This window comes from Lissotriton helveticus, chromosome 1_2 (assembly GCF_964261635.1).
Source record: "Lissotriton helveticus chromosome 1_2, aLisHel1.1, whole genome shotgun sequence".
NCBI classification, from domain to species: domain Eukaryota; kingdom Metazoa; phylum Chordata; class Amphibia; order Caudata; family Salamandridae; genus Lissotriton; species Lissotriton helveticus.
Genome location: NC_136058.1, coordinates 366578389 through 366595341, shown reverse-complemented (window position 1 = coordinate 366595341; position 16953 = coordinate 366578389). Strand labels below are relative to the sequence as shown.

The window sequence follows — 16953 nt, the reverse complement described above, 5'->3', positions numbered from 1 at the left end:
GCCTCAGTCTGAGTACTCAGCATGCTTACTGTTACAGGCACTCTACCGGGCCGTTCACTGTTGTCATATTTGCGTTTGGTTGGATCTGTCTGCAATGTGCTGTCTAAGTAGTTGTGGTGATTTTATGGCATCATTGAAATGGGGTCTGACTGGCACTATGGCAGTCACTCGCTCCCTGTCCTCAGGAGGGTCGACCAAGCTCAAATATGTAGTGTCCTAATCAGCACCCATTGTGATATGTCCTGGCAAGGACAGCCTGGGAAATTGCTTGAAATGGTGGAAGAAGATGTAAAACAAGGCTTTCTTCCACATCCCTGCTCACAAGATGGCTGACCCACCAGCATCCCACCTGCCTCTGCATCGAGGGAGCATTGGGGACAAAACTGCGAGGTGTCTGGGATTCTCTGGCGGAAAGGGAACCTTTCTTGTGGCTTGAGAGACATGCAGGGACGGACTGTGGATTCCGGCTGGGTAGGTGGGCCATTACTTGTTGGGTAGTGCTAGATTGGGCTCTACTTCTCGGCGCCACTTCTCACTCGCTTCTTTCTGTACGGAACCCCAGACAGGACTTAAGCGGGGAGTGTCCTGTTGGGCGCCATTTCTCGCCCTCTTCTTTCTGTATGGAACCCCTAACAGGACATAAGCGGGTAGTGTCCTGTTGGACTCTACTTCTCAGCGCTACTTCTCACCTTCTTCTTTCTGTATGGAACCCCAGACAGGGTTTGAGCGGGTAGTGTCCTGTTGGGCTCTACTTCTCGGCGCTACTTCTCGCCCTCTTCTTTCTGTACGGAACACCAGACAAGGGTTGTGGAGGGGAGGGGGTGTCCAGTTGGGCTCTACTTCTCGCCCTCTTGTTTCTGTATGGAACCCCAGACAAGGCTTGTGGTGGCGAGTGTCCTGTTGGGCTCTACTTCTCGGCGCTGCTTCACGCCCTCTTATCCAGTATTATGGGTATCTTTCATAGATTCACATGCCTGAATCATTCCCCGTCGTCGGGGTGGGAGTCCCCGGTACATAATAACAGTAATGTCATATAGACATATACATACTAATAGGCCAGAGGCCTCACATTAGTAACCCATCCAAGTCCTTTTGTAAAAAAGGACCAAACTTTGGCCAGCAGCCAATCAGCCACTATCAAAAAATATGGAAAGTGTTCCCTGGGTTTTGTTTATTTTTGGGGGAAGCAATTTTTCACCATGCACCCATTTCACTAAAGCATTCAGTCTCGGCTGTTTCCACCTGTTGGTTGTGACCCCTTATGCAAGTAGAACCACAAAAGCAAATAAAATTGGCAAAAGACGGTTTATTAGATAAAAATTATTTAGTAAAAAAAAGATTTTTGTGTCATCAAAAGCCACATACATTCACAATTGCACAATGTCATCAATGAACATTCTATCTATTTAATACAGTGCCTAGTGCTTTTTGCTCAATGCATCAATACACAGTAAAAACAATTTGTATAAAAAACAACACATGTAACCGATTAAAAGACCTCTTAAGGTTGTCGACGCGTTTCGGTGGATAAGGCACTTGGCCCCACCTTCTTCAGGACAAAATACAAAACATGGATCTGTAGATAGAAAAATCCAATGTCAGAAAATATCCTCAAGTACAATTTCATATTTACATAACATTTCTTTTATATTTTATACATCCCTGCTGTTTTTTTGCTATTTTGTGGTTTTACTTTATCAACCCAAGAGGTGTTGGTCCCCCTCCCTCCAGGTTGCTTGTCTCACTCATCAGTGGGCACACTCTATCCACATTCACACTTACCCCTTATAAATATTTATTTTTCAAGTTGCATACCTGAAAAAAGATCTTGATCGTATCCTTAAATTAATTGGAATACGTTTTCCTTCCTGATTCTTATTTGAAAGAAATTCCTATGGTCAATATTAGTCTATTCACGACCTGTAGATAAACATTAAATTCAGTATCTACTTGTTCTTATTTGGACACTTTTTTAATGTAAAAAGCGACATTTATCTATATATGTACTAACTGTAGAACACACCTCAGCTTTCATATATTTGTTTCTATGTCGGTGTACTTTCGGGAGTTCTCGTTACCTTCTTTCTTGTTTTTCCAATTCAAACTCTATTGCTGAGGGGGGAAACAAAGTGTTTTAGCCAACCTTGTCCTATTTACTGCCCACTCTTGAACGAAAGATATTTCTCATGGTGGTGAACACTCACCGTAACTCTTTTATTCAATTCCAATAGATTTGGTCCTTCTTTATTTTAGACCACCCTCTTTGTGAGACACGCTTTTTCAATTATTGCGTATGTACTGTAGATTGGACACATCAAAAAGAGAGAAAAAGAGAAAGCAGAAAAAGCGAGCCATAAGTCACCTTATAGTACGACTCCCTGTTTATTATCTCACTTTAATGCATGTCTTGTCTCACCTTTTGTGCTTGTGTTGGACGTCTTATTAAGAATAGACATATCGTTTTTCTCCCGTTGACTCTATGGCCTATATAGGAGAAATATGTATTTTGTTAGGGGTGCGCAATGTCATATGTTTACGTTTTTGGATTACAATATCCCCCTAATTGTCTATAAGGTCACTGGTTTAAGCTGCACACTGTTTATTAACTCGTTATCACAATTATCTTGCTCTGCATTGTTGTACCCGTGCCTCTCTTGGTTAGGAACGTGTTTAAAAAACGGACCGCATTATATTCTCTCTAATTGTCTATAAGGTCGCTGGTTTAAGCTGCACACTATTTAGCTCATTATCAAAATTATCTTGCTCTGCATTATTGTGCCCATGCCTCTCTTGGATAGGAGTGTGTTTGAAAACAGACCGCATTATACTCAAGACCTTACTATGTGTTTAATAAAGCCCCTGCGCGGAAGCCAAAGGGCCGCCATTCGTTGCTAACCCCCTCTCCCCCCCGCTTCAACATTATCGCATTCTCTGAAGTTGTTTAGACTTTGCTGGTCAAAATTTTAGAAGTAATGTTAAGTATTCATTTAAGTTCATAGTTAAGACCCAGCAAACCTTCTTATCGGTTTTACTCCCTTAGTTCTACCCGTGTAGTTTGTCACCTTAAGGCTAGCCAGCATACCTCATGGTCCTTAGGTCTGTTCCTTCCACCGGTCTCTTCTGGCTGCTGTCTTGTTTTCGTCTGTCAGATTCCTTCTGACAGTGGTGACTTTTTGGATACCGAGGCAGTAGCCTCATTACTCCACAATCATTTTGAATTTTTTAGTCGCTGTTTAGGTTGTCTTATTGATGTGTGATGCTTTGTCACAGTTGAGGTTGCATCACATGGTCATCTCAGTGATGGGCACCGGTCTCTTCTCTAGCGTGAGAGTGATAATATAGGGCCGGTCACGTTTTCTGTCTTTATTTATACTTCCGGGTTGGATTACAGTCATGTGACATGAGTATTCTGAGCGCCCTCTTGTAGTGTGGTTGTATCGGGGATCTTTTAGTTATTTACTTGCTCCCTGTTCATCATGAAGATAAATAGAACACTTAAACTAGCTTATTTTACCGAAATGCGCTTTATATTTCCACATGTTGAAATACTCGAAAACAGTGATATTACTTATTTTGAGAGTCATATTTTGTTATAAGTGTGGCACATCCATGAACGTTAGTTGGGTATAGCTGTACAGTAGGAAAGCTATTATTAGGCTCTTCCTCTCTTTGATTGAGTGCCCATATAAGATAAGAATTCACTATACGGGCACTGTATAAGGATCTCACTCCTTTTTCTGATGAGTGATATTCGCCCTGTATATTTTTTATATTGTGTGTCTATATTCCTCTCCTTTCTTTATGTGTCCTAGTGTTATTCTCTCACTATATTTAGGTTTTAGTTATAGAGTCTGTTATTATCTTCTTTGGGGGATGTCTGTATTTACTCATATCTATATGTTACTGTCTGTTGGGTGGTTTTTGAGGTTATTCCCTAGGTTCCCTCTTTTCTCATTTTTATATTGTTGCCCCTATAAATAACTCTAATCTCGTTGGTGGCCTCAACATTAATTATGTATACTTTCACAGTTTTCACAATCTATTGCCCTATTTAGTTATCTGTAAAGCTTGTCCCACTCTTCCCGATTATTTAAACCTTCCGTGTGGGTTCTAAATCTACACATAAAGAACTGCTCTCGCTTTTTTTTTTGTCTAGAATCCCACCTCTTCTGGACATTATGGTTTTTTCCAACACACACCACCGTAAATCATCTACTGTGTGTTGTTGCTCAAACCAATGGTCCGTTAGTGGAGCATTCCTTTTGTTCGTTCTGATTGCGGACCTGTGTTCATTTAGTCTGATCTTAACTTCTCTCATTGTTTCACCTACATAACCAAGGCCGCACGGACACATGATTAGGTAAATCACATTTTTGGTCTTACAATTGTACATGTTTTTCATTGTGTGTGTTCCTCCATTGAGAGTGATTTTTTCACCTGGTATTATTAGCATACAGTTCCCACAGGTGCTACATGGGTATGTACCAACCAGTTTTTTATTGGCAGAGACACTTGTCTGGTGAGCTTCACTTTTATCCCTATAAGTTCTTACTAGCCTGTTTCTAATTGTTCTATTTCTCCTATATGAGAATAACGGTTTTTCAATTTTTGATGATTTGCTTTCGTGGAGATAACTCCAATTTCTATTTATAATATTCTTAATCTTATTACTAATTATCGTGTAGTTAGACACAAATACTATTTTCTCCATTTTCTCTTTGTCCCTATGGTTCTCCTCGAACAGTGATTCACGATTATAACATTTGGCTCTTTTATAGCCAATCAGCTACTACCACCCTCTAGAACCTTCCTGGAAGGAGCCCTAGTCCCTCAGATTTTCTACCGCACGTCGTTCTAAGGGAGTCTCCACTGAGCTCTGCTCAGCTTTCTGGTTTTATTCCATATTTTCTCTTCAATATTACTCTTGTGGAAGAGTGCTAGAGCAACTATGTCTACCACTCCTAAAAAAGGTCTCTTTAGACCCTGTGCCTCGTGTAGTAAGCTGAGACTGCATGTAGATGACAAACATGAAGACTGCCTCTACTGTCTCTACCCTGAACATTCTACCAAGGATTGTAAGGTCTGCCGCACTTTCTCTGTCAAGACTTTAAAAGACAGAGAGGGACGCCTGCGTCTGTGGCTTCAGAGACTAAAGGACAAGGATCAAACAGTCTCTTCAGGTGAGAGCGAGTGTTCCTTCAGGAGCTCACACTCCTCTGCCAAAAGGCCAAGACAGACATCTCCAGGTCCGTCTGATAGGCCACCTCAAAAGAAGACACCAAAGTCTTCAGAGGGTCGTCCAAAAGCCATGGCAGTTAAGACTTCTCTTCAGGAAGCCACCTTCAAGAAGCCTGTGCTGGTGTCTTCTGCCATGCCTGTGACAGCGTCGACAGTAACCATCTCTACGTCGACAGCATCAGCCTTCACCACCTTGTCGACAACTACCTCAGCATCGTCGTCGACGGGTAGGTCTATTACATCTATAATTCCTGTCAAAAAAGCGTTGACGACAACCTCGTCGATGATGTCATCGTCGACGAAGCCATCGACGTTGACACCAGCGTTGACGAGGCCATCGACTATGAGGTCGTCGACGAAGAAACCATCGTCGACGACGCTACCTTCGTCTACGCCATCGTCGACGAAGACAACAGAGATGTCTGCTGTGGCTGACAGCATCCCACCACCGATGACCACCCCGTCGATGGGGCCGTCGACGGAAGAATCTCCTAAGCTGAAGTATACTTATACACACTTCAGGATGTCAACGCGTATGCTGACACCAGAGACTACGTCTCCTAGCAAGGTCCAGCCACTGCCACCGGTCCACTTACTGGAGACTGAAGATTCTGATGATGGTGCCATGTTCCGCACTGCAACAAGTCCTTCACAGCTCAATGTCAAGGTCCAAGAGATTTCGGATTACAAAGACCTGGGTCAGGCAGGAGTGCCATACCAGGAGGAATATCAACCGCCTCCTCCTTCACCATCTATGGTGTGCCTCCCGGCCTCAATAGTCACGGACCTCCAATTCCTCATAGCGGACTACAAGCAGCGGTTTCCACCTACTCCGCCTCCTTCGGTGGTGCCTCCAAATCTTGTGATACTAGCTCCTCCTCCTCGCCCTAGACCACCACCACTGGTCATTCGTCCGGATCCTGTGACTTTGCCTCCTCTACCGTCTTCTGATCAAGAAGAAGAGGAAGCAGTAGGAGAAGATGAAGAAGGTCAACAGGAGGAGGGAGAAATACAGGATGACGAGTGGGATAACTATGTCATTGAACGTCCGGCATCCCCAGACCAGGCACAGGCGGATTCACCCCCAGAAGATATCGGGGGGTTTCATAATGTTGTAGAGAGAGCAGCAGCAAGGTTCAAAATAGAGATGACCACGCAACCTCAGGATTGCTTCCTATATGACTTTAAAGAGACATTCAAGAAGACGGTTCGGTCAATCCCTATTATCGATTACATCTGGGACCAGGGGGTAAAAATAATGAAAAACCCCTCATCTTTACTACCAGTGCCGACCAGAAGAAGTATAAGGCCCCGGACACGGCTCCGACATGCCTTACAGGCCATACCAAACTGGACTCCGTTATCACCCAGGCCCCGCAGCGGAAATCCAACAACCCATCTGCTGCGCTGACTGCACCTCCGGATAAGGAAGGCCGTAAACTGGATAACATCGGGAAGAGATTCTCGTCGATGTCTGCCCTTACTGTCAGGGCGGCAAACTCGCTAGCGCTCTTAGGGCGTTACAATCGCCAGATGTGGGCGGATGTTGCCCCATATCTAGGCACACTGCCAGAGGAGCAGAAAGAAGAGGTAAAGAAGATCCTCCTTGAGGGAGAGCGGTCCGCCTCGGAAATTATTGACGTGGCGATGGATATCGCCTCAACAGGATTTCGGCAGCTGGCGGGGGCAGCGGTCCTTAGGCGCCAGGGATGGCTGAAAGCTACATCTTTCCGGCCGGAGGTACAGACCAAAGTACTGGACATGCCGTTTGACGGAGAGCTGCTCTTAGGGGAGCATATTGATGAGATGCTGCAGGGTATCAAGAAAGATATGGAGACCGCAAAAGCCTTGGGTACCCTCCAGTACAAAATTACTTCCTTTCGGGGCTCCAGAGGAAGAGGCCAGCAGACAAGAGGTGGCTATCAGGGATACAAATCCTCCTAAGGCTCGTCCCAGCAATACAAGCCTCAATACCAACAGAGGCAGAGACAAGACCAGTCCTCGTACAATAAGTCTTCTTTTCGAGGGAGAGGAGGAAAGAAGGAGTCCGCCAGAAGGCAATGACTTCTTTCTCCAACAGGCCTCCACTTCTTCTCCACATTACGTAGTTGGAGGGAAAATGTCCAACTTCCTCCACAATTTGCAAAGAATAATGACGGATCGTTGGGTTCTCCAGCTGGTTCGGTTCGGCCATACTCTGGAGTTCGTGGAAACTCCTCCTTCGAACCCCCCAGGTCCCATGCAGCACAAAAATCTGCATCTCCTTCAAGCGGAACTCTCACTAATGCTCCAGAAAAGAGCCGTAGAAAGAGTTCCCAGAGGTCAGAGGGGGAAAGGATTCTATTCCCGGTTCATCCTAATAAGAAAAAAGTAGAAGAAATGGAGACCTATATTGGATCTAAGGAACCTCAACAGATACCTCAAGAAACAATCTTTCCGTATGGTATCCATTCAGGAAGTGTTACAGCTACTCAATTCCAAAGATTTCATGGTGTCCTTAGACCACCAGGACGCCTATTTTCACATACTCATCCACAAAAGTCACCGCCAATACCTAAGGTTTGTAGTGGAGGGCAGACATTACCAATTCAGAGTGTTGCCATTCGGCCTGAAGTCGGCCCAACGCATTTTTACAAAATGCCAATCTCCAGAGGCAGTGTACCTTCGCCAGCACCATCACCAGGTATTCCCCTACTTGGACGATTGGCTCATCAAGTCTCCTACTATAGAAGGCGTGAGCAGATCACCCAACGCCTGTCTTCAGCTCTTCGAGAGCCTGGGGCTTACGCTCAACCAGGAAAAGTCAGTATTGCAGCCCTCTCAACGCCTCACTTTCCTGGGAGCAACTCTAGACACGCATCAGGAGAAGGCCTTCCCATCACAGGAGCATCAGGTCAAACTGAGGTCTCTGGCAGCCCACATTCAGGTCAAAAAGACCATCAAGGTGCGACTCTTCAAGTCATTGCTAGGAATGATGTCCTCCAATATCCTACTAATACCACACTGCTGCCTCCGTATGCGTCCCTTACAGGAGGCGTTATCATCTCAGTGGATCCAGTGTACGGGATCCTTCGACGATCTTATCAGGATCACTCCGTTCATGGTGAAGGCCCTGCACTGGTGGCTTCAAACAAAAAACCTGAACCAGGGCCTTCAATTCCTACCTCCAATCTCCCCACACGTGATAACAACAGATGCATCATTAGAAGGATCGGGTGTGTTCCTGCAGGAACTTCAGATACACGGTCAGTGGTCGCTGGCAGAAAAACAGTTCCACATCAACCTGCTAGAGCTGAGGGCAGTATACCTGGCACTTCGAGCATTCCTGCCCCAGATCAGGAACTCCCCAGTGCTTGTGAGGATGGACAACACCACCACAATGCACTATCTAAACAAGCAAGGGGGAACTCGATCCATGACGTTGTCTCAAGAATCACAGCGAATTTGGAAGTGGCTTCTCCAACACAACATTTCGCTGAGAGCGGAGTATGTCCCAGGAGCAGACAACACCCTGGCGGACTCACTAAGCAGGCAATGCTCCATTTGTCACGAGTGGGAGCTCGACCAACATGCACTCGGCGCAGTATTCTCCCGATGGGGCAGACCTCACCTGGATCTATTTGCGACGGAGATCACCGCAAAATGCCAACATTATGCAAGCTGGCTTCCCCAGAAAGGATCTCTCGGGGATGCATTTTCGATCGCATGGTGCAACGTCTTTGCTTACGCTTTTCCTCCATTTCCCCTGATCCCCAGGGTCCTCCGGAAACTGAAAGCGGAGCATTGCACCCTGATCCTGGTAGCCCCAGCGTGGCCGCGCCAACACTGGTTTACAGAACTCCACATTCTGTCGCTGGAGCCTCCGATTCCATTCAGGCCTTACCCGCATCTCCTCACTATGAACCAGGGGCAAGTCCAGCATCCAGATCCGACATCTCTCAGATTATCGGCTTGGCTCCTGAGTTCAGAGAGTTCCAGGACTTAGATATTCCTCAGGACTGCAGAGTCGTCTTAGCCCGGGCCCGGGCTGACAGTACCAACAAGACGTATTCCCTTAAGTGGAAGAGATTCTGTTTGTGGTGTAAAGCTAACAAACTGCACCCGTTCTCGTCATCTCCGGCGCAACTTCTGCCTTACCTGCTTCACCTGGCCAACTCGGGATTGGCCCATGCCTCAATCAAATTCCACCTGGCAGCCATATCTCAGTTCAGGCGCTCTTCGTCTGGTATTTCCCTATGGTCCAATAGACTGGTCAAGCAGTTTCTGAAAGGCTTATTCAGGACTTATCCTCCAATAAAACTTTTACCACCTACATGGCAACTCAATGTTGTCTTGGCTCAGTTGATGAAACACCCCTTTGAGCCAATGCATAAAGCAGATCTCAAATCCTTGTCATGGAAAACAGCTCTTTTGCTGGCTCTCACGTCAGCAAGGAGGGTGAGTGAACTGCAGGCTTTCTCTATTCAAGACCTGTTTCTTCAGTTCAAACAGGACCGGGTCATTCTACGGACTAACCCCAAATTCATACCAAAGGTTCCATCTGCTTTTCATCTAAACAAACCTATTGTCCTGAGATCTTTCTTCCCGAATGCAGCTTCAGCAGCAGAGAGATCTCCACATTCCTTAGATCTGAAAAGATGTCTGAAATTCTACATTCATAGAACGAAACAATTTCGCAAGTCCAACCAATTATTTATTGCCTTCAGCAGGCCCAGGAAGGGCCTACCATTGTCAAAGCAAAGCATTTCAAGATGGATCTCTGCGGCCATCGCCTTCTGCCATCAGCAGGCGGGACATCTTCTGCCCTCCAAGGTTCAGGCTCATTCCACTAGAGCGGTTTCCACCTCCATGGCGCTCTTTTCTGGGGTGCCCATTGTCGACATTTGCAGAGCGGCGAGATGGAAGACACCACATATGTTCACCATGCACTACTGCTTGGATTTCGGAACTTATGAAGGATGCAGCAGTGGGACGGGCGGTGCTTCGTCATCTATTATGGCCTGCCAAGATTGTGGAATCCCACGTGAATACCACCCTTACGGCACACCTCCATGCCAACAATATCTTCCTCCCAGCATGGTTTCCGTGCAGACCACAGCACGGAGACGGCACTTCTTAGTGTCACAGAACATCTCAGATCCATCAGAGATTCCGGTCAAACGGCAGCGCTGATCCTGCTCGATCTCAGCGCTGCCTTTGATACGGTCTCTCATGAGGTGCTTCTGTACAGACTGGAGGCAGCAGGAGTGAAGAACACAGCTCTGGCTTGGTTTAAAGCATTTCTATCAGACAGATCTTTCCAGGTAGCTACTCCTCCTTTTGTCTCTAAAAAGTGCAACATAAGGCAGGGAGTACCTCAGGGTTCAGCGCTTAGCCCAACACTCTTTAACCTATATGTTCAACCACTAGCTGAGGTCGCCAAAAGGTGGGACCTTTCCATCGTATCATACGCTGACGACACTCAGCTAGTGGTAACATTGAGTGATGACAACGGATCAGGAGCACCGAATTTTAAACATGGCCTCACTGCAGTAACTGAGTGGCTGACGGCCAATTACCTACAACTCAACGCCGGTAAAACGGAGGTGTTAATAGTAGGAAAAAATACCGAAACCTGGGGAAAAGACTGGTGGCCAGACAATCTTGGCCCCCCCCCCCAACCCCAATACAGAGGTAAAAAACCTGGGGGTGTGGTTCGACTCAACTTTGAGTTTTACTAGCCACACAAAAAAAGTAGCTGCCACAAGCTTCGGTATCCTGCGCAATTTACGACCGATACTAAAATTCTTCGACCCCTCCACACGTCAGGTAATCATCCAAGCCACAATTCTTTCCCGCTTAGATTATGCTAACTCCTTACTCCTGGGAGCCAATCAAGCGGAAAAAAAACGTTTTCAGCGCGTCCAAAACGCGGCAGCGCGGGCCCTAACAGGGCTACCCCGATTCGAGTCTGCAACCAAGACCCTGGTAAAACTGCACTGGTTGCCGGTGGAAAAGAGAATCGCTTTTAAGGCCCTGTGCTTGGCCTTTAAGATCCAAAAAAAATCTCTACCTCCCATGCTATGTCATCTTATGACGCAGTATACTCCCAATAGAGCGCTCAGATCCGAAGGAAAAAACCTGGTCACAATTCCCCGTTTTAGGCTAGCCCGCACAGGAGGGCGTTCCTTTCAATACATGGCTGCCAAACTATGGAACGCACTACCTCTGCGGATTCGGAGTATAAATGACCTTCTTACCTTTAGAAAGGCATTAAAAACCCACCTGTTCTGCTAAACTGACCTGATAACCTGTCTGTATGTTGTGTACTCTCCTGTCTAGTCAAGCGCCGGGACGCCCCTTCGCTGGGGCAGCCGCCGCGCTATATAAGCAGATGTAACATAACATAACATAACATTTCATTAGAGGTGAGCCTTCTTCCTTTCATCCCACCTTTCCTATTACCTAATTGCACATTTCTTATCCTGCTACTGTTTGCAGTTTATTGTGTTGCACTATTGATAAGTTATTATCAAGTGTCTTACATGCTATATTATGCGAAATGTGCTACCTATTGCTTGCTACTCTGATTCAGGCATGTGAATCTATGAAAGATACCCATAATACTGGATAAGAAATGCGTTACTTACCTGTAACTGCAGTTATCCAGTATTGGTATCTTTCATAGATTCACATGCAACCCACCCGCCTCCCCTGGAAGGGCGCACCTTAGTTCTCTCAGTAGGTACTACTTAGCACTGTGCTTACGAAAATCTGAGGGACTAGGGCTCCTTCCAGGAAGGTTCTAGAGGGTGGTAGTAGCTGATTGGCTCCTGGCCAAAGTTTGGTCCTTTTTTACAAAAGGACTTGGATAGGTTACTAATGTGAGGCCTCTGGCCTATTAGTATGTATATGTCTATATGACATTACTGTTATTATGTACAGGGGACTCCCACCCCGACGACGGGGAATGATTCAGGCATATGAATCTATGATCTTTACTTTTCCGCCATTTCTTCTCGCCGGCTCTGCATTTGGATTTAATGATTTTCAATTGCTCTGTGAACCAGGGTGTAGTTCTGATCTTACGCTTAGCTTTGCTCAAATAAGCAATTTTATTCAATGCTAGCTCTATTGCTTTATCAAATTGGAGTGCTGCAATACTGGCATTTGAAGTAAGAAATTGTGTGTCTAGATTAAAGTTTTTAAAAAACATAGGTAGGGTGATTTTTGTCAAAGGTCTGCATAATGTGACATTGTTTTCTGATACCGTTTTTATTACGGTTGTGGGAAAAGAAAATTTTAATAAGTAGTGGTCTGTCCAAAGCAGTGGGACAGGAGCGTCTGCTGTTATATCAGGGGAATTTGAAAAAAGAAGGTCCATCGGTGGCCGGCTTGGTGTGTGGGGCCAATGACCTTCTGATCAAGGACCAGAGTGGTCATGTTGGACATTAGCTTTCCAGTGTCCGGGTCAGATTGTATTTCCGCATGATAGTTGAAATGAAATCACCTACTAGAAGGAATCTGTCAGAGGCTAGAACATATGGTGCAATAGTTTCGAGGAGCTTATTTACAAAGTCTCCTTTGGCACCAGGAGGTCGGTATATTAAGGCTCCTTTCCAAACATTGTTTGGTTTCCCTCAATCTGGAATGTAATAATTTCTAAATAATTGGAGACAAAGCTTTCCAGACTAACCACATTTACATTTGTATTGGTTGCAATCAATAGCCCCCCTCCTCTGGTTTCTTTCCTGTCAAGTCGCGTTATTTTGTACTCTGACGGGAAGGCGGTATGTAAGTCAGGGGCAGCATGTTCGTGCAATCAAGTCTCGGCGACAAAACAAATGTCTGGGGCTGCAAAGTCAAGAAGAGCCCAGATTTCCAGCGCGTGTTTGGGGATAGAGCGGGCGTTAATATAGATGGCATTCAGTTTTTCGGCGAGTATGGTCGTATTGGAGAGATTAAGACTGGGAGGTGCAGGATCATCCGTCTGATTAGATGGATGGGTAAATCGAGAGATTTGGGGATATCTGGCTATCTCCACTGCAAGAGTCTCAGTGGGTTTGATCAGAGGAGTATTTAACTTTTTAATTTCTTCACTCAAGTATCTAAAAATAGTCATGTTTCAGTAGTGTCCAGGTCAAGATGGGGGTATATTACCACAGAAGAGATGCAGGGGTACTGGCATCGTTCGGGCGCGGACGGGCGCAGACGGGCTTGCCTTTGGCGCGCCGGTGGCGCGCCGCTGCGCGCGTCCGCGTCCTGCTCCTGCTGATATAGGGAGTGAGCAGGGAAAGATTAGGACGCTACTCTAGACTTCCGGTGATCCCACCGGAAGTGTGGTAGTACCAAGGACAGACCCTCCGTACAAGCGGCACAGGCCGTGACGGACCGGGGTCGGTGGCAGCGAACAAACAGAGCGTGCAATGGACGACGCAATTTAAAATCAGCAGTGAGTATAAAAACACGATACAATGTTATTTCATCAGAGCAACATCAATTATGGCAGATTACAAACAGCGTATACCTGGAATCAGAGGCGCCACTGCGCACGTCCGCGCCCTGCTCCTGCTGATATAGGGAGTGAGCAGAGAAAGACTAGGACGCTAATCCAGACTTCCGGTGATCCCACCGGAAATTTGGTAGTGCCAAGGACAGACCCTCTGTACAAGCGGCACAGGCCGTGACGGACCGGGGTCGGTGGCAGCGAACAAACAGAGCGTGCAATGGACTAATTTGCATATAGCCAGGTTCTGAACTGGGATGGTGCAGTGAGCTAAAAAACGGTGATGGATCAAGCCCTGATCTGTTGACTGGGTAGGAGTGTTCTGATTAACTCAGATACTCTGTCCATCACCACCCCCTTTTTGAAATTATTTTGGCCACCATGAGTGTGGAAGGGTATGCTCAGACATGAGTCCCTTGCTCATTGCACCATCAGGATTCAAGCAAGCCGGGCCGAAGACGGCTGTAATGCCAGAAACCGATCCCCGGAAGCTTGTTTCCTTTCCATTGAAGAATTGGCTTGGTAGTTTGGTCTGCTCTGTTCCCATGATGCACTGGGCCAGGGACAGACTAATTTGCATATAGCCAGGTTCTGAACTGGGATGGTGCAGTGAGCTAAAAAACGGTGATAGATCAAGCCCTGATCTGTTGACTGGGTAGGAGTGTTCTGATTAACTCAGATACTCTGTCCATCACCACCCCCTTTTTGAAATTATCAGGTCAAGATGGGGGTATATTACCACAGAAGAGATGCAGGGGTACTGGCATCGTTCGGGCGCGGACGGGCGCAGACGGGCTTGCCTTTGGCGCGCCGGTGGCGCGCCGCTGCGCGCGTCCGCGTCCTGCTCCTGCTGATATAGGTAGTGAGCAGGGAAAGATTAGGACGCTACTCTAGACTTCCGGTGATCCCACCGGAAGTGTGGTAGTGCCAAGGACAGACCCTCCGTACAAGCGGCACAGGCCGTGACGGACCGGGGTCGGTGGCAGCGAACAAACAGAGCGTGCAATGGACGACGCAATTTAAAATCAGCAGTGAGTATGAAAACACGATACAATGTTATTTCATAAGAGCAACATCAATTATGGCAGATTACAAACAGCGTATACCTGGAATCAGAGGCGCCACTGCGCACGTCCGCGCCCTGCTCCTGCTGATATAGGGAGTGAGCAGAGAAAGACTAGGACGCTAATCCAGACTTCCGGTGATCCCACCGGAAATTTGGTAGTGCCAAGGACAGACCCTCTGTACAAGCGGCACAGGCCGTGACGGACCGGGGTTGGTGGCAGCGAACAAACAGAGCGTGCAATGGACGACGCAATTTAAAATCAGCAGTGAGTATAAAAACACGATACAATGTTATTTCATATGAGCAACATCAATTATGGCAGATTACAAACAGCGTATACCTGGAATCAGAGGCGCCACTGCGCACGTCCGCGCACTGCTCCTGCTGATATAGGGAGTGAGCAGGGAAAGACTAGGACGCTAATCTAGACTTCCGGTGATCCCACCGGAAGTGTGGTAATGCCAAGGACAGACCCTCAGTACAAGCGGCACAGGCCGTGACAGACCGGGGTCGGTGGCAGCGAACAAACAGAGAGTGCAATGGACGACGCAATGTTTACTGAAAAAACTATGTATCACTCAAACAACAATATGTGGAAATCGGGTGTCAGCAAATATTGATCATTTGCACATCACCCAGTAAAGTGTATTGATTTGTTTCGATCCTACTAAAATCATTATCTACATCAGACTTCAGAATTTAAAAACAAGTGCTTGTTATATGCTAACTGCTGATATAGTTTGAAATATTTGTACAGTCATTGTACAGGTATTTAAACGGCGTGTGGTAGAAAAGAATTGACAACCTGCAGCCTTTCCTTTCACACTCCCTCTACGCCAGCAAGGTTGTTAGATAGTTCACTGTACAAGACCCTCTAACTTTGCAATCAGAGAAATAAAAGCAAACACCAGTCTACATGTTCAAAGAATGAGGATCAAATCTTCAACTACTACATGCAGGACTGGGAACTGGAAGGGGGACAATGTGACTGGCAATTATGTGGTGTATGTGGTGGTAATGTTCTAACCGATACCTTTGCTTTCTTTCTGTGTCGTGTCGTGTAGCTGGAGCTGTTTTGGGTTAAGCTCTTTCCAGGTGTACTGCATATCTGTTCTGCGTTGTATGTATGTATGAGGCTCTGCTCAGTGTATGTGGTTTTTTCTGTGTAGTATATCTTGGTTGCTTGTGCTGTGTGGAGATGAATGACAGCCAGCTTTTTGGCTTATAAAGGTTCCACAGGGCAGTCAGAGGCTATAAATCCACATGCCAGTAAAACAGCTGAAGGATGCCCTTTAAATAAACATGACCTCCCTGCAGACTATGAGATCTGACAGATGTCACGGATGTATGACGTTACAACGCATGCATTTACATCGCATGCCTTTACAACGTAAGTATTACAACGCAGTCCATTACAACGCATAGTGCTTTTGGGCGCTGGATAGTGAATAGTTTAATTTACTATTCCAACTCCAGTCTCCGTGGACACTAGGGAAGGTTATTGGATAGTAAATTAACCTATTCCCTATCCTAGAGCGCCCCCCAGAGTAATGCGTTGTAATAGTTTGCGTTGTAATGGTTGCGTTGTAAAGGCTCTGTGATGTACAAGTTGCGTTGTAAGTGTTGTTCACCGATGTCACATCCAGCACCTAGGAGAAGGGGTGTGTCCACTTGCTGAGGCCCATGAGAGCTTAGGTTTCTATGCACCTATGATGTCCACATCATGGTGCAGAAAAGGCACCACATTTTCAGACTTCAGAGCAAGCTGATAGAAGTCCATACTGCATGCAGTCACCTTTAGTGTGCAGGTTCAACAACAACACACAGCATGGATTGCTGCATACACCTAGTTCCCTCAGGTGTACAGTGTGCATATTAGTCCATTGCATGGTCTTTAGCACACCTGTAAAGAATACTGCACATATTCCCTTTGAGGAGTGGACCGAAGGACAGCTGGGGTCTTTTACCACCGGTGTCTCAAGTAACCCCAAGCAGGAAACCAAACACATCCCTCAGCACTTGACTCTCAAGGTAGCGACGGCCGAGCAGTCCAAGGCTCCCTCAGAAGGATGATGTGGGGTGGAAACGCATAATGACCAAATGCACATAGGGACAGTCAACACGTCATGGCCATGTCACTGCTTTTACTAAATACTGCCTGTAA

General features: G+C 46.4%; 1 protein-coding gene and 1 long non-coding RNA gene across 2 annotated transcripts in view; one reads left to right on the top strand and one right to left on the bottom strand.

Moving 5' to 3' along the window:
• The window catches only part of LOC144803910 (uncharacterized), a 151657-nt gene that overhangs the window by 108804 nt on the left and 25900 nt on the right, over window positions 1-16953 (top strand). The window lies entirely within an intron of this gene.
• On the bottom strand, window positions 1868-3119 carry LOC144807931 (uncharacterized). Its single transcript, XR_013606527.1, has 5 exons — window positions 3083-3119; window positions 2417-2484; window positions 2205-2298; window positions 2024-2112; window positions 1868-1920 (listed from the first exon to the last, which is right to left on the bottom strand). It is a non-coding gene; the product is annotated as an uncharacterized LOC144807931 (long non-coding RNA).